We start from the raw sequence: 19,407 nt of genomic DNA on the forward strand, positions 1-19,407 counted from the left end.
ACTAGATCCAGTAATTATATTAGTTTTCTAGAGTGGCCATGACAAAGTACCACAGCCTAGTTGGCATAAAAACAGACACATATTTTTTCTTAAAAAAAAAAAAAAATTGTATTGAATTTTTTTCCATTACCATTTAACATATATTTTTTCTTATTTTCAGAGGCTGTAAGTCCAAGATCAGGATATCAGCAGATGTCTGACTTTTTCTGTATATTCAAGTGATCTTCCTTCTGTATATGTCTGTATCCTAATTCCTTGCTTTACAAGGACACCAAGGGCATTTGGCCAGGGCTTACACAGGCAACCTCATTTCACTTTAATTATCTCTTTAGATAACCTATCTTCAAATACAGTTGAATTCTAAAGTGGTGGACATTAGAACTGCAACATATGAATTTGGGGTGGGGGGCATAATTCAGCCCATGACAGTAATTTTAAAAAGTGATTTGTTTACATAAAGTACTTGTTTGACACATTATCATCAAGTGTTGATGGACTGTTTTTGCATTAAGCAATTTTGCTAAATGACAGAAGATTAATAACAATTTTTATTTTAGCAACTATATTTTCAGGCAAAAGTCTGGAAGCTATTTTGGAGTCGTGCTTTAGTTAATAATTCTACTAATTCACTATTTATTACCAGACAAGCTCTAACTAAGGAAGACACAAAAGCTTTTTCAAAAACTTAAATTATTACAGAAGGATTTCAGTTATAATTTAAGGTTTGTTGGATGTATTAACATAATATCTCATTGAAGTTTGTTAATATGCACCTTGAACCATAATAGAGTGAAGCACAAAGTAATATTTGAAAAGTATACTTGTTCTTTACATATGGAGAAATAAATGTTTTCTTTTTCTTATGAAAGAGCTTCTCAAAAAAGAATTAATGTAAGATTGCTAAATGACTTTCCTATTTAATTAAAAATAAAGTTTTATCTGAAATGGATTAAATACAACTATCATTTAATTAAACCAAAAACCTTTAAGAGGATCACGCCAATAGCATCAATTAACATTCTGTTCCATATTGAACATAATTAGAAAGGCAATTCTTGTAATTCACTGGCATAACCTTTAAAATATGCTTGGCCTTTATGACTTATCTATGTGGCATTTCCTTAAAAATCCAAACATTTCAATAGAAAAAATTATATATTGAGTTTAATGTTAGTACTAATTTTAAAATTGTTAAAAAAATAGAACTAATATATCTTATTTGACAACTGGTACTTCTGATTAACTTGAGAATTCTGCATGAAAAGTGCATTCTTATAAGGAAAAATAGAGAATTAAATCTTTCATTAGAGAACAGAAATATTGAGCAAATACACGGGGAGTGTGAATCTACACTTCTTTTTTAAAAATAGTTTTAAGTCAGGATTTTTGAAATATTTACTTTAAATTTCTGTGTCACACAGCTTATGCATGCAGAGCAAGATTTTACTTATGCCAATAATAATTTGAAAAGAAAGCTTATATTTTCACATAGTCTTAAACTAGCCAGGAAAATTTCTAGAAACAGAAAAATAAAACATATTGAAGTAAACTTTGACCACTACATTTTTGTGATCTAGTGATTATTAATGGGAAATTTAAAGTATGCCCTTCACCTGAATATATAAGGTCTGTCCAGAAGGAATCAAGCCATGTAATATGAAAAATAAAGACATATATTGAAGAAGATACAAGATATAAGAAACATTGTACATAGAACTATGACACCTCAGTACCCTTCAAAGTAGGCACCTTGGGGCCTCACACAGTTCTCCCAATCACCATCAGCTGCTCTGTCATATTTTCTTTAATCTCATGGATGGTCTGAAATCTCTTTCCTTTCAAAGGTGATTTTAGTTGTGGGAAAAGACAGAAGTTGCAGGGCACCAAATCTGGGCTGTAGGAGTGCTGAATCACCTGGGTGATTTTATATTTTCCCAAAACAATCTGCACAGAGACATGATGCATGAGCAAGTGTGCTGTCGTGGTGATGAAGCTTCCAATCTCCAGTTGCCCATAGCTGTGACCTTCTGAATCATTAGGATGTTTTCCATAGAGGAATATTCAAGCTTAATGCAAAATTTGATGCAGATCTGATGCTCTACTTGCTCAGTCATTTTGAATGCTATTGCCACACAGTATACATGCTCATTCTATGGCGTCTACTGCCCCCACTGCCTAGTACAGTGAAGTTGTCATTGTTCACACATGCGCATTCCAGTCTACTCTCCTTGGCTCCAGGTTACATCAATGTCATGCAAACTGTCCTTATTATATTAACAATGGTTAGACTTTTTCATACACATAATACACACATATACAATATATACATATATAAAATATACATGATAATGTTTGCTGCCAAATATATGCAGTTATATTTCTCCCATCAAAAATATTTTGAAATGTGCTCTAAGAAAACTAAGTGAATGGTTGAGGAGATGTTTAAATGTAACTGTCAACAATGCTCAGGTGGGCTAAGTGAAGCTTTAGAAGGGTCTAGTCTTGGGCATGCTCACTGGGGAAAGCCACACCACCAGATGTGGCAGAGCTTGAGAACTTTCAGGTTAAAAGAGCCCCTTGGTTCTAAAGGTCTTTATTTTCAGATCTTGTAGGATATCAGCCCCAGCATGTGCACCCATCATGGACTTGCCATGAATTTACCCTCAGGTTATTTTTCTCTAATTTGCTTCTCTGATCCATTATTCTTGTATAGGATGCTTCTCTGGAGAGAGAACTCCTAACTCCTATGCTTTCTTTACTATCTCCTGATTGCACTGCTTTGTCCCTTGCTATTTTGGTAGTTTATTTAAACTTTATTATTTCCTGACCCAAGTCCAATTTTGTATATGATAAATTTAATCACTCAACTAATAAGACTTAGTCACATCAACATCATCAAAATGGCCATACTACCCAAAGCAATTTACAGATTCAATGCAATCCCTATTAAAATACCAATGACATATTTCACAGACCTAGAATAAATACTCCAAAAATTCATATGGAACCAAAAAAGACCCCAAATAGCAAAAGCAATCTTGAGACAGAAGAACACAATAGGAGGAATCACAATACCAGACATCAAACTATACTACAAAGCCACTGTGATCAAAACACTCTGGTACTGGCATTAGAACAGACATATAGATCAATGGAACAGAATAGAGAGTCCAGAAATAAATCCAGGACTACGTGGTCAACTAATATTTGATAAAGGAAGAAGGAACATAAAATGGAGTGACAAGAACGTCTTTAACAAATGGTGCTGGGAGAACTGGACAGGGACGTGCAAAAAAAAAGGAACTAGACCACCAGCTTACACCACACATGAGAATAAACTGAAGATGGATCAAAGACTTAAATGTAAGCCATGACACCATAAAAGTCCTACAGGAAAACATAGGCAGGAAAATTTCAGATATCCCACATAACAATATTTTCACAGATACATCTCCTAAGGCAAGATAAATAAAGAAAAAACTTAAAAAATGGGACTACATCAAACTAAAAAGTTTCTGCTCAGCAAAAGAAAACATCAGCAAGATGAAAAGGAAACTAACTATATGGGAAAACATATTTGCCAATGATATCTCAGACAGGGTACTGATTTCCAAAATATATAAAGAGCTTATATGACTCAACATCAAGAAAACAGACAACCCAATTAAAAAATGGGCAAAGGACCTGAACAAACACTTCTCCGAAGAGGACATACAGAAGGTCCATAGACACATGAAAAAATGCTCAACATCACTAGCCATCAGAGAGATGCAAATAAAAACCACAATGAGATGCCACTTTACACCAGTCAGAATGGCCATCATCAATAAATCAGCGAGGATGTGGAGAAACGAGAACCCTACTGCACTGTTGGTGGGAATGCAGACTGGTGCAGCCACTATGGAAAACAGTATGGAATTACCTCAAAAAACTAAAAATGGAACTGCCTTTTGAACCAGTGATTCCACTGCTTGAATTATACCCAAAAAATTCTAAAACCCTAATTCAAAAGAACTTATGCACCCCTATGTTCATAGCAGCACTGTTTACAATAGCTAAGTGCTGGAAACAGCCTAAGTGCCCATCTGTAGATGAGTGGATCCAAAAACTGTGGCACATTTACATAATGGAATACTATGCAGCCGAGAGAAAGAAGAACTCCTGCCATTTGCGACAACATGGGTGAAACTAGAGACAATTATTCTTAGTGAAATAAGCCAGGCAAAGAAAGAAAAATACCATATGATATCACCTAATATAGGAAATTAAAGAACAACATAAACAAACAAACTAAATAGGACAAGGAGCAGAAGAACAGTCAATAGGGGGAGGGGTGAGGGAGAGAAGGAGGATAAGTAAGGGAAGGGTTTAGTTAAGGAACGTGTATAAATGACTCATGTACATGGACAACAGGGAGGGATATGATTGTGGGAGAAAGGGTGGGCTGGGTGGGGGGGAGCCATGGGGGGAAAATGGGACAACTGTAATTGAAAAACCAAAAAATAAAATTAAAAAACTAAATAAATAAAAAAGAATTAGTCACTTATTTTCTCCATTTTCCCCATACTTCCTTATAATTTTTTCTTTTGTATTATTTTAAAATTGAACTACAGCTATCTATAAGATATATATATCTATATATAGATATAGATATATATATGCCCTGGCTGGTTTGGCTCAGTGGATTGAGCGTCGGCCTGCGAGCTAAGTGTCGCTCCTTCGATCTTCCAGTCAGGGCACATCAGAGAAGGAAAACTCTGACTCCAAAAAACCTCCGCTGCCTTGCGGCATACCTCTTCAGGGGAAAGGCTAAGGGAGTAAACCCCGACAGAAAATCCAGAGCCGGAGTCCCTAAGGCGGTTTGACGTTGTAGTCAACACCGGCAACTCCTGCTGCGCACCTGAAGCCAAGCTGTATTGACTCCGTCTTTCCCTTGGATCCCTCAGCTGCGAAGAGAGGGGGGGTCTGCTGCATGGGCAACAGCAGACCCTCCATATCACCCTGCCCAGGCTCTGTAGCTTCAGCTTCACTGGAGAGGACACTCCAGCATCATCGTAAGATGTCGATTCAACACGGGAGGAGACAGATACCGTGTCACTCCCGAGTCGGACTGCACAGCCATTCTCGGTGGTGCAGATAGACTCTTAAGAAGCTACACCATCGTCTCTCGAGAAGGACGGCTGCCGACTACTACTACGACTATATATATATATATTTCAAATATATAAAACCAGTTGCCATGTAATACCTAGAGAAGTAAGTTTTGAAAAAAGTGCAAAGAATCTGGTGTGTCTAGGCCTCTGACAGACTTTCCTGTAAACTAGCAGCTGCCTCTGGACCACTGTACTCTCTGTGGGATATGCTAACTAAGTGATCTGGACTCTGATTTGTAGTGGAACTAAAATTTAACATGGTAGCCATACAAAAGGATCTGTTTTCTTAATCAGCACGGCTATTTTTCTGACTTTAAGTACAAATGGTCCCTCTCCCTGCATGTCCTTGAAGGAAAGCTCTTCAAGTAGGGAAGAAGGAGCACTAGCTGGCTGGTAACCCAATAGAATGCAAGGCAAGATTCTGAACCCACTGGAAAGATTTCAGACTCCACTATTAGACACAAAAGCTGAGTGCAGCTACTGCCTAAAAGTAGAACACCAGAAATTTGATAGACAGTCAAAAAGGCTTCAGCATTTAAGTTTACTCATTTTAAAAGAGTAATTAGTTATGTATTTTCTAAATAGTTGAATCAATTTTACTAAAATTAGAAGAGCCATACATTGCAGGTGCACAATTATGCTCTCCATTAAATATAAACACAGATGCATGCAACAGAATTAGATGCAATCTTTTCATTGAGAAAAGAATGGCAATTGTTTCCAATTTCTCATTTTTGATTAAAAAAAATACACTAAGCTTTGGTTTTTCTCAAAGATCAAAGGATATGCTGTCTTCAGTATTTTAATTTTTTTTTCATATTTTATTGGAATTGGTGATCAGGTAATTCTAGAAGTAATGGAGAGAAATTTTATCAGACCATAGGATAGGCCTCCTTTACTATAATCATAATAATCATTACCATGTCATAATCAACTTTACATGGTAGACACCACAACAAGCAAATATGTCATCCATCAGCCTAAAATGGCCCTTGCTATAATTTGACCTACTGTATCCACAAGGAGAAAAAGGCATTGCTTACGTGCCAGGCAGTATGGTAACCACTTTCATGGATGTCCTCTCATTTAACCTTCACTAAAATCCCTTGAAGTAGGTTCAGCAACATTTTAAAGATGAGAAGCCCTGGGATGGTGAATTCCTTTGTCCCACTAAAAAAGATAGTAATGAGCAGAACTAGTTTGAACCACAGCCGTTGGAATCTATTCTGGATTCTATCTCCTCACCAGTCAATAAATCCTCAGAAGACAAAGTTTTCTCCAGCTTTAGTCAGACCAACCACATCACTAATATCATGTCCCACCTTGTAAATGCAGTAGGTCTGCACTACTTGAGCTTTTGGAAGACAGATGTGATATTGATTTATTTTTTAAATTTTCTGTGATGTTGCTTTTTTATCATAGACTGTTAGATCATCCTGATGTTTCTTAAATTGGGCTTTTGAAATTAGAATAAATTTCTCAAACCAATATAACTTTAGAAATGACTAACCTGAATCCCACATGAGAATTTTTTACTCATATTAGCTATAGGTTAAAATAATTCATTTCAGCATCTGTATAAATAAAGCTTTTTATTCTATATTTGAATATACTTTAGGGGCAACAAGGAGCAAAGTTCAGTCTCATGTGTTGGTATAATGAGTACATCTCAACAAGTCCTGCTTATTAATTCAGCTTTCTCATGCTAAAATTGTAATCTCATTTTCTCTGCAGTTCTTACTATAGAAACTTTTCAATTTTAATATTAAATGTTTTCAATTTTTTCTTAGCTAGAGAATTAAGAAATAAATCCACATATTTTAAATGATGATGGTCCCCTAGAATTTAATTCATTATAAATATTTATGTGAATACTTCTTGAAATGAGATTATTCTGTGGTACAACTATTTCATTAATCATCCCAAATTTCCCCTTACTATTACAATATCAGTTTATTTAAAATTTTATGCAGCAGAGATTGTACTGGGTAATGTACCTAAAGTTTCAATCACATTGCCAGGAACTTAAATTTTTTCAGTTTCTCAGATGCGCCATGCCTGTTTTTTTAAATCTCAAGGACTATGCATACTGTTCTTTCTAAAATATTCTTTTTACTCCACCTCCCTACTCCTATTTGCAGACACAACTGACTCCTGCTTGTATTTTAGGCCTCTGCTCAAATATCAATTTCACAAGGTGTCTTACCTGATCCCTAGGCCAGATCTCTACTATATGTTCTAATATAGTCTTCTACTTTCCTAGAACACTCATCTTCCTTTCCTTTTATTTCTTGTTTATGGCTCTGTCTTTGTGAGTTATAAACTTTGTAAGGAACAAGTTGTCTTTACCTCTGAATCCTCAGAGTATGAGTCTAGAGTTCATTTAATAAATATCTGTTGAATGAGTGATACTGAGTAATATTGCATAAATGTGCAAACTTTGTTTAAAAATCTTATAGGATATAGATTATAAAGACCATTGAAACCAGAACTACAGTTCACTCTTTGTTCCATTCTCACCCAGGAGACCTATCTCTCCCAGGGATGGCAATGGGGATTACGACATGCATCTGTTATGGAGGTATGTGTAGATTCAGTGTAGTCACATCTGTGCTTCTCCCTAGAGAGAATCACTCAGGGTTCTGTCTGGACCAGCTAGGATCTTAAGGCAGAACTGTAGGCAACAGACATTTCTGGATACCCAGCAGATATCAATAAGAAACACGGTTATTTATATTTCCATTTGTATGATGATATCCCATCTACTTTGAAAATAAGGAAACTGGGCTCCAGAGAAGGCAGATAATCTGCCCAGGGGTTTAGCATAAGTAAGTAGCAAAAACAAAAACTCTACTTCTTTGCACATTTTCGGTTTAGCCTCTCTAAACACCTCATTTTAACACATTTATTTGGAGTCCAATACCTTACTGTCTAGGCCAACAAATCTTAGATGGGTAGGGATTTTAAGGAATCCTAAACTGGGCATGGATATAGAGGTGATTCTAAAAGCCACCGAGGAAGTTGAATTTCAGTAAAATGCAATTGCAAAATTGTGAGACCTGAGTTCTATGTAAGAACTTTTCTTCTTTAGAGCTGCTTGAGAGCTAACCCAGTTTCTCCCCTCATATTAAACTGCTTCTTTCCCTTTCCGGTTTTTAGTCTCTGCTTTTCAGTATAAGACCAATGTGTTCGACTGAGAAGTTGGGCTTAGCCAGACTTCTATGACCCTGCCTTCCCCAGCTCCCCTAGCTGAACCTCAACACACTGAAAAATAGAGTAAATCTAACTTGAAGTAGGAGGCTTCTCTCCTCATTTATCAGGTCGTCTCGGGTTTGGAGCATATCACTGTAGAATGTGTGTCCTGCACAGAGTACTCAGCTGAAAGAGCGAGACAGAGCTGAAAATCTTCCTGGGTTCTGCCCACTAAAAGCCCTGGAATCACTGGTCTACTCAGAGAGGGCCCTCTTTTGCACACATGCACCCTGTGGGCATACAGTGCCCCAAGGTTACCCATGTTTTCGGTCTGTGATGTTCCCTTGCCTCTCCCCACTGGGCTCGGATTGTGTCCCCACTTGCCAGTTCCCAGTGTCAGACTAGCACTATTTTTTCTGTATCATGGACTCTTCAACCTGTAATTAGTTCTACTCCTCAAACTGTGGTTTCACAGCTGAGATCCTGCTCAGGATACCTCTCTAATGAACATTTATTCTTATCAGCTTAAACTACAATATTACCACCAATTTTGTTCTATTTGCTGGGCCCATTCTTTGCTAGTACCTGAGCTATTGTGTGTGTATATTGTCATCACAATTATTTGCCTGATCTTTAAGTTTACTTTACCAGTTCTGTGCTTTCCTCCTTATCTGATGCTGCATTTTCCAGCGATGCCCAGTCCTAAGCCCCTGACTCCAGCTATTTAGCCATATGACACCTCTCCCTCTCTCTCTGCCTTCTTTTTTAAAATAGAACAGAATGACAGAAGCACGTTATTAATTAAAGGATTTGTTTCTCTACATCATATTTGAAGACTAGGGGAGGACTATTTCTCCCTTGATGTTCATATTTTAAAATCAACCAAAATAAAACCCTTTTTGTCATATTGAGGAAACTAAATGTCTTCACAAAACAGTTGGTAACATATCAAATAACAATTTTGACTTACAAAAGTAAAAGAGAGCGGTGTATTGTGGTAAACAATAGGGCATATGCCACTCAGATTAAAAACTTAAAAATCAGCCAGTGATGTCTGAGAAAAACTTGGCCTGAGTATGAATCCAGCTCACTGCTATGGGTCTGTGACTTCTGTTGAAGCATGCTTTGCAAAGGTAGCTAATTCTGTGCAATTGTCATTGTTAATAATATCAAATATTTGCTTTCTCACCCAGTTCCTATCAATTCCACTTCAATGACACATATCTCCTTCTGAGTGAGGTCCAACGTAACATTGCTATAGTTACCACAATCATCATTTTCCTTATCACTATGAACAAAGAATTTTGCTGAGTTCTACATCTGTATTATATAAGATAAAGCTTAGAACAGCCCTATACATTAGGAAATACTTTTTTTAAAAAAAATTTTTGTACATTCTCTACCCTCTGGCTTCCAGACATTTAAATAATATGGCTTCTGGAGACTGCTGTAGCTGTCAGATGAATTTACATGACAGAGACATGTGCCTGTGCCTAGTTATATAATGTAAATCACTCCCCACTATCTCTTTTTTCTACTTCCAAAATCTTCCACTCAAAACAGAAGCATCACTTTGCTCAAATTCATTGGCCAAGCTAAGTCACGTGGCAAAGCATGAAAGCAGTTGGTAAGAAGGTTTAGCTTCTTTCAGAAAGAAAAACTGTAGGGAGTAGTAGCAGTAGATCTTTGGAACAATAATATAATCTTCTACAATTCATTTCTTTAATATGTATAATGCATCATACACTCATTGGCTAGATTCAGTACTCTGTAGTCTAAAGTTGTATAATCAAATTCTCCTGTAAAATATAAACTATAATTTAACATACTGAGATATGTATGGTTCATGTTCTTGATACATCAGTATTAAAATATTACCACATGATTGAAATTTGAAGATCATAGATATATCTGTCTTCTATTCAGCATTAATTAGCCAGTTTAATGCTATTGCTTGTTCCCCAATATTCTTTATTATTTTTTGTGTGTATTTGGTTGTGGCAGAAAAATAATAAGCCTGATTTATTTGACTTTTACTAGAAAATAAATGTTGCTTCTAGTCTACATTGGAGATACTGAAAAGTAGGTAAACTTTTTGAAATTATAAAGGAAATACTAAGAAATTAGATAGTTTTCTCTAATATATTTTGCATTTCTTTAATCCATTAAAAAACCTACCTTGGAAATGAATATATTTATGCTCCATATAAACAGACTTTTATATATTAAAAAATAACTTGAAGAGTGAAACTTCCTAAAAAGATTCAATATTTTCTATATTTAAACCTGATTAGCATTTTAATTCATGGCATTATTAATAGCTAGAATTTTTCAAGTGCTATATTTTTACTTGCATTTTTCCAAGACCTGAATACTAGGCAGAATATTGCTATCAATTACTGTGTTCTCATAAATATCTAGGGACAAAGAAACAAACAGAAAATACCCCCAAACACTCAGTAGATTGACTTTCATAAAGTTTAACATCTTTAATTATTATTTTTAAAAAAATATTTCACATCCTCCACTTCTTGTTGGTTAATATGACCTGGAAGGTGGGAAAAAAAAGTTGTCTATTAATATGCACAATAAGCTCAAATAACAGTGAAACATTGGGATTCTCTTCTCCACCTTCTGCTCTGGGTGTAGCTCTCTTCATGTGGCAAGATGGGGCCCATCTGCGCCCAGCCTGATTCCTAATTTTGTGCCTGAGTGGTGGCTCCAATGAGATGCTCTTTCCAAGGTGGCCAGAAATTTTGTTTCTCCTTCAGCACTCTACAAAGCCTCTCTAAATACTCATTTTGTCCTAAATAATGGTGTGTTTGCTCTCCAAGTATAAGCTTAAAGGTATGTGTCCTACCTCTGCCTCTACTTTTTCCATGACAATTCCAACCAGATGTTTCCTTTTTACAAGGAATTTCTGGACTGTCCCCTAAAGAATTTAGCTGTGATGAGTGATTGCAGGACTATGTTGGCAGCTTCTATTACAAATACCTGGTTAGATCAGACCCAGGACAGCTCCCCAGAGGGAGTGACTTTCCAGAAGAAGGAATGCTGAGCTGATAAAACAGGGAAAAAATATCACAGCAGAGGTGGTAGGAGAGGAGTTTTGTAGAATTTTTCAGGTAGTTATATACAACTGTTCTGAAAAAAATCTAGAAATCTAGACAAAATTTGCAAAATATGAAATAATCTGACTCAAAGTTAGAAACACAAAGTAGCCTGTGTTTCCCCTTTAACTATGTCTTTTGATGAGACATAAAACAGCCATAGAAAGTGAGACCTATATGAGCTCTAATACTGCTCATCTCTAGAGTTTGTGTTTAATGCTGAGAAAGAGGCAGGGAAGTGAATTCACACAGGACACCTAGTCTGTTCCAGGTACCTTGAAAAATGTTTTATATGCATGATCACATTCAATTTTCTAACAGGTCTGTGGAATGGACATTGACTACATTTCCCAGATGAAGAAACTTATTCTCAGGAGGAAAATGCCACTTTCAATGCCATACACCTAGTACATAAGGCGAATCAAGATTAGAGTTCAGATCCGAAAGACTGTAGTATATCTTTTTATAATATAAATCCACTGAACCAAAAAACTTTGAGGATCTTAAAGGCCACCTAGTGGCAATTTCTACAAACTGTAGATACAGTATCCCAAATGTCATTAAGAGTCATTCAGGGACATTTTTGGCAACTTCAACCCATACCCATGATGGGAAATACTATACCGGGGTTCCTATATATTGAAAGCGACTGACTTCCACAATTTATCACCCAGCTCAATGTGTGGATCCTGAAGGGTTTATCTTATCTCCAGAAATTCACTATGCACAGAAGAAACAGAAGAAAGAATAGCTTCTTTTCCCCAGGACAAAAGAGGAATTAATAATATTAAGTGGAGGTCGATTTAAGTATATTTGTCTCAAAGTTAATAAGCTTTTGGCTTTCCAATATCTATTCATCTGAAATATAGGTACAGTATAAAACAATTACAAATAAACAATTTATTAAAACTATTATCAATTAAGTAAATCACCACTATGTCAGCATCATAACTTAATTCAATTAGAGGTTCCAGGGGTCAAAAATGAGTGACATAGAGTGAAAACAGGGTTGCTGTATCTACAAAATAAAACACAGGATACTCAGTTAGGTATTAACTTCAGATAAACAATTTTTTTTTAAAGATGTCCTTTGCAATATTTGGACCTCCCAGCACTGCGTATCTTTATCTGGTTAACTTAATGAAATAAAATGCTAAATATAGTTTTACTGATTACTGGGTTATTCTGATTAATAAAAAATAGTATCTAACAATACTGTAGTCATCCATTTAATGATTAGCACAACCTTATAAGATAGATAATATCATTTTTATTTAGAAAATAAGAATATTGAGACACTAAGAGGCAGAGTGGTTTGTCCATAGTCAAACAACCAGTTAGTGGTAGAGGAAATGTTTAAACTCAAAGACATTTGTTCTAGCGTTTACCATTGTAACAGTTATGAAATACTGTTTCTTATCAAATTTAAAATTACTCTATAAAATGCACCTACATTGATTATTTTTGAAAATATTATTAAAAGACTTTCAGCATGCATCAAGCACCTACTTTAAACAAGGCCTCTCCATCTGACAGAAACACTAAATGATATTCTATCTTTACTGAACATATTTTACTCTTTTAAAACAGTACTTCAGAAATTGAAAGCATCTCATGGTGATTGTTATGAATATCTGGTACTGTGTTACACATTAAAAAAGATGAATTAACAAAATCCTTGCTACATAATTCTGTACACTAAAGCTTTATGTTATATATCCTTAAAGTATGGTTCCTAGCTAGAGAATGTGCAACATTCTTTCTGAAGATGAAAATAATACGTTGAATCCTTTCAGGCAAATTTAAATGCTTGGTTTGTGCAGATATAGACATAGAATTGATTAAATTGTTTGTGATATTGAGTAGATCTGTCACAAAAATAGAAGGATGCACTAAATTGAAAACTTGTATTTTCAAATACACGTATTTTGCATAAGTTTGGCTGTGGCAGAAAAGAAAATAATGAAAAAAATTTGGTTTTAAAAAAGACCATGAAGCTTAGATTCATTCTGCATTATGTCAGAGGCAAAGAATCATAAAAATGGCACTCAATGGAAAACAAAAAAACTAGATTTTTGGATCAAGTTCTGATATTTACACAATTAAGTCATATGACCTCTGTACATTTTTTCTTTTCATGTTTTGAGACAGAATACTTTATACAAACAATTAAGTAATTATATATGCCCAGATTATTATGAGAATACAGTGAAACTTATCAGAAAAGCCCTTTGAAAAACAACAAAGTGCTACAGAAATACAATTTAATTAATACAGAATATTCTAAAGTAGTTCCTGGAAATGTTAAGATAGCTATTTTTAAAAAGCACTATGTGATCAAATAAGTTTGAAAATCACCAAATAAGACAAATCTCTTTTCTATAGGATTCTTAAGAATCCTATGTTAGTATGCACCGGAATCAGCAAAAACAGAGAAAATTCAGACTTTATTAAATATATTTCAGCACAAAATATTGGCTTCCTTCCTTCCTTCCTTCCTTCCTTCCTTCCTTCCTTCCTTTAAAAACCTTTTGGAAGACGTGTTCTTCAGGATACATTTGGGAAACGATGATAAATGGATAATTTGAGGAGAAAAGAAACCTAATTTATCTTGGAGTCCTGTCTTTTTAAGATGAAAGGGTGATATGTTATGCTAATTTTATCAGTTCATAATCAGAATGAGAAAGGGGGGACCTTTGGGAAACTCTAGGACTCTAGTCAGGAGGATTGAATTCTGGTAGTAGAAATATCTTAAACAAAAACACACGAGCATCTGAAACAATAGAGATTGTGAGTGTCAGGACCAGGAACCAAGAGAACTAAAATATAGTTCAGCTATGACAGCAAGCTGGACAGAAGTGTACTGAGAAGCAGGTAGAGAAGATGGCATTAGATGGCCTTCGTGAGCAAGGGCGAGGCTGAAACTTCCACAGAGATGAAAGCTGATGATAAATAGCCAATTAGCTTTCAGAAGGCAGTCAGAAGCTGGAATACAATGGCAGAGAGTGAATAAGCCAAACAGCAAAGACCCAAAGAAGCGTAAGAGAGAAGAGGACACAAAAGAAGGACAGCCAGAAGCTCACCAGCACTCACAGGAAGTGCGGTAAGTCAAAGGGAGGGAGCAGCATCAGATATCTTGACAGACCTGGGCAAGGAGCCAATGGGACAATTTAAGAAGTGAAAACTCTAGTTGATCTTGCTATCAAGGATATGATCTGTCCTACTCAAGGAAATTGATATCTATTTTTCTCTAAAATACACACTGATTCGAGAAAGTGAGTAAATGAAAGTTGTAGGCAGACATGTCTGTAGACACATCTGAAAGGAACTTAGAGACAATTCTAACCAAATGTTAATACACAAATGGGCATGGTTAAGCGGACCAACATTTACAAGAGACATATTATGCCAGTGAACCACATTAGCAGCATAAAACAAAGACATTAAAGAGTTAAACGTTGTTTCACTGAGACATATTTTCCCCCACTGAAGTGCAATTATAATAGTGAAAGTGAAAATAAATACAATATTTTCTATAAGTAAAGTCATTTATGTTAACATTAGCTGGCAAATAAATACTTCATAAGTGAGAGAGCTCTTAATCATGAAATAATAATTGGATGAGTTACTCATCATAGCAACACTGACTTTAAAGACGAAATGATAAGGGTCTCCAGGATACACCAAAGCAACCAGAGCAGGTGAGCTTAACTGATCGAGAGCATTGGCCAGAGCAGGTTCTCTAAAATGTGGCATGTGCACAAGAGACAAGCCATTGAGTTGCAGGAAGAAAAAAATATATAAAAGAATTTGCATCCTATTTCTTGTTTTATCTTAAACCAAAAATTAAAAATAAAAATTACATTTTCTAAATATTTACTGTGTATTCAATGTTCAGTAACACTGTAAGGGATATACAGTTTTAATAGTGTGGAACCACACATTTGGACAGCAAGCTGGAGCCATAGATGTACCAGAAGCTCTCTTTCAAGACAGGGATGACCACAACTATACTGGTCGGCACTGGAGGGGCTTCCTAATCCAACAAGCAATCCCTGTAAAGAGTAAGTCACCTCACTCACTAAATGGTTTACAAAACAGTGTGGTAAAAATCATCATATGAGCTTCCTGGTGGGTGCTGAGTTCTCCTTCTGCTGCTGACTGGCTGTGCAATCTTTAACAAGCCTCTCAGACAGTCCATTGCCTCAAAAAACAGACATAATTTAGTCACTGAGAGGGCATCTTTGAAGACAAGATGTGATCTCCAATTAAAGTTGATTCCCGTTTTACCTGAGAGCCTTTACAAATGCTCACCTTATTTGAAACCATAGTCCCAATTCTAAATTTTACCCATTGGCGTATTTTCAGCTCATATTTTTAGAAGAAAATGGTTATCGCTTCTCGGCCTTTTGGCTAAGATCAAGTGTAGAAGAAAATGGTTATCATTCTTATAATTGTATTTCATTAATACAAAGATAAGTACTATGTCACAAATTTAAATGTATATGCACACAAGGGAATCAGAAGCCATTTAATTCTCATTATCATAAAAAACATGAATGGATATGCTGTGCACATACAATTCTTATAAGTTCAGTTTTTCAATGGTTTCAAATATTGCTTCTAAGCAGAAGCATCCAACTTCCCACATTTCTGTCCATTACTTTTGGAAAAGTAAATCCATGACAATTAGGGAATCAGTAATCATATATGCAGATAGACACAATGCTGAATATATCTTTCAGATTCTTGCATCTGGCATTGTATTTTATTATAACATGTCTCAAAATATTTATTTGAATTATAAAAATTATAAAGCCATTTAAATAACCTGAAAACCACAAGCTTCCATCCAATATTTATGTACCATTGAGGCTTGCCTTTCCCAAACTATACTATGTACTTAACTTACTCTTTCATATAGCCACCAAAAGCTATTGCTTTGTGTATTTTTCATGATTTTCTGTATGTAAATTCTAGTGTATTAGTACCTCTTAATGGGTTAACATGTCTTATTGCTTTGTTTTAGGTAATACTTATTTTTTTTAAGTTGTTTGTAGAGAGCACTGAATTCCTAAAAATGACTCAAAATTATAATGAGTGAAAAAGTAGGAGCGATATTTTTTGGTACCGAGTAGATATATTATGAATAACATGAAAGTTAACTTTTTAAATATTAATTTTGAGGTTAGGTGGCTATATCTGTAACACATCATCTGTAAATTATATAATTTTTTTTGTTAACTTCACCAGAAATAAGCTGATGTTCCTCATATTTTTCTGATTACTTTGGATTGGTCATCATTAGATATTAGAATCTTAGTGGTGTGAGAGTTTTTAAAAGAGTAAGGGTGCCTGGGAGGTTTTCAGTTTTGTAATATCCACATATTAGATGAAAAAAAAAAAAAGAGAAAAAACTGAGTCCCAGAATATTGATGTGATTTGCCTGCCCTTAAAATCATATTTTTGGACTTGAAGTTCTACACTCGGCATACTACATTGATGCTGGTTGCACTTTCCTTTGTCCTCTAAGTTCGTTCGGCAGCCGTCTGTCTCGAGAGACGATGGTGTAGCTTCTTAAGAGTCTATCTGCACCGCCGAGAATGGCTGTGCAGTCCGACTCGGGAGTGACACGGTATCTGTCTCCTCCCGTGTTGAATCGACATCTTGTGATGACGCTGGAGTGTCCTCTCCAGTGAAGCTGAAGCTACAGAGCCTGGGCAGGGTGATATGGAGGGTCTGCTGTTGCCCATGCAGCAGACCCCCCCTCTCTTCGCAGCTGAAGGGTCCAAGGGAAAGACGGAGTCAATACAGCTTGGCTTCAGGTGCGCCGCAGGAGTTGCCGGTGTTGACTACAACGTCAAACTGCCTTAGGGACTCCGGCTCCGGATTTTCTGTCGGGGTTTACTCCCTTAGCCTTTCCCCTGAAGAGGTATGCCGCAAGGCAGCGGAGGTTTTTTGGAGTCAGAGTTTTCCTTCTCTGTGTCCTCTAAGTACTTTCTGTATAAATATCCTACTCAATTTTGCTTTCCTCAATGAGTTTCTGCATTTGGATAGTGAACATTCCCTTTGATGTTGTAAAATTATTAAAAATCTTGAAACATGATTTATAATTCAAGTAAAGTATGAATAGTTTTTGATTCATTTCATACACTCCAAAATATATTAGCATTATGAAGGATGAAAACTATGTCCCAATCATACTTAAGTTTCATTCTTCATCTCTTTTAGATCTGCTCTGTACCTGAACCCTTCATGTAGGCTTACTGTTTACTACATTTGAAAATTTGGAAAAGGAACTTGGAAACCAGCTATTCCTTCATACCGACAAGTGTTTCCCAGAAGCCTAAAGACCCTTGATCCTCAAAAAATTCTCCTTTAGCTCTAATGTAAATAAATTATCCAAAGGGCCAGAGAAGTTAATGGTTTTAAAGAAGTTATGAGTTTTATGTCTAGAATACATGCTTTTCAAAATGTAAAATGGACTAATTAAACATGACTTATTGAATTTAAAAATGCTTAAATTCAATTGCTTTCTTACACATTTCCTTAAAATTAGTATTGAAATAAAATTGTGTAGGGCTAGCTGCAATTTTGACAAAGGTCAAAACTAAAATACACAGTTTAACAACTCAATTAATTCTACCAATTTGGATGAATTACTATGCAAACTACCTTAAATTAACAAATGTTTCATGAAATAGATCAAAAGGTAATATCCTAGGTGACATTGTGACATTTTTCTTCCTGTTAGTCATATATTATGTCTCCCGTTATGAAATCAGAAAAACTTTTCAATAGATTCACCTACAGAGGGAAATTACCACCGATAAAGAAATTAATACACACATAAGACACTTTTAAAATTTGCTTAGTCAGTCCAGGTTAATTCTTAGAGTGCTCATTGTTTACTTGGATCTACAATACCTAAATCTTTCTTTACAATTAATAAGATTATCATCAGTAGTGCTCCTACCTTTGATAGAATACCATTAAACATCACAATTTTAATGCTGAATTTTAATCAGTTTGTATAATATAAGTATAAAAATGAAGGGAATTTACTTAATGTGTTGAAAGTCATTGAAAATAGACATAAAAACTCATAACATTCCTAAAAGAATATTATTTCAGTAGAGAACATTGCCAAATGACATAATGTTCATTTTAAGTTATTAGTAATATTATTACAATTCCCAGAAAATTTGAAAATTTTAATGCTACCTACACAAAAAATTTAAAATGTTTGTTAATGCATATTTATGCAGTCTATCAATATTTATCACAGTTCGCAACAGATGAAACAATATATTACTTTATCTTTATGAAAGAAGCAGAGACTATATATGCAGATCTTCATTCTTGGTTAAAATGATGCTCTCCTGAGTAACACAAGCCACTGGAAAGAGAAAGAAGGAAGCTACCTATTGCTGGGTGCTTACTATGTGTTTCTCCTCTGTTCTGTAGTTTGTCTTATTTAATTCACATTAAAATCCAACAAAATTTCTGGGTCTTTTGTTTGGAAACAAACTACAGAAGATAGTCTGCTCCTAAAAAAATCTCAATGAATTAAGGGTTACTTTATTTTCTAATATGGATTAAATCTAGTCCAACCATATGTCAGAAACGTCCAGCTATGAGTCAGAAATGATTGGCTTATTATCTTTCAACTTGGGTGTGAATAAAATTTTTTTTTAAGGCAGACTGTAATTTAACCAAAAACCTTGTGATTTTGAAAAACATACGGTAGGGCTTCTTGCTCAAAATATTAGAAAACAGCAAACACATCAAAGTGATGAAACATTGTAACAGAGATGTGAAAAATCCTTCTCATTTAGGGCTGTTTGTGGACTTAACACATTTTTGGCATGCTAAAGGAATAGCATTATGATTTTTCGATTAACAGTAGCTCAAGTAATCTGCTAATCAGTTAGGTAAGATGACTTCTAAAA

General features: G+C 35.3%; 1 protein-coding gene and 1 pseudogene across 2 annotated transcripts in view; one reads left to right on the forward strand and one right to left on the reverse strand.

Moving 5' to 3' along the window:
• The window catches only part of EDIL3 (EGF like and discoidin domains 3), a 405,479-nt gene that overhangs the window by 65,020 nt on the left and 321,052 nt on the right, over window positions 1-19,407 (reverse strand). The gene's annotated exons all lie outside the window — the stretch shown is intronic.
• On the forward strand, window positions 15,849-15,928 carry LOC150008642 (U2 spliceosomal RNA; annotated as a pseudogene).

This window comes from Furipterus horrens, unplaced genomic scaffold, assembly GCF_987537825.1.
Source record: "Furipterus horrens unplaced genomic scaffold, mFurHor1.1.pri manual_scaffold_5, whole genome shotgun sequence".
NCBI classification, from domain to species: Eukaryota; Metazoa; Chordata; class Mammalia; order Chiroptera; family Furipteridae; genus Furipterus; species Furipterus horrens.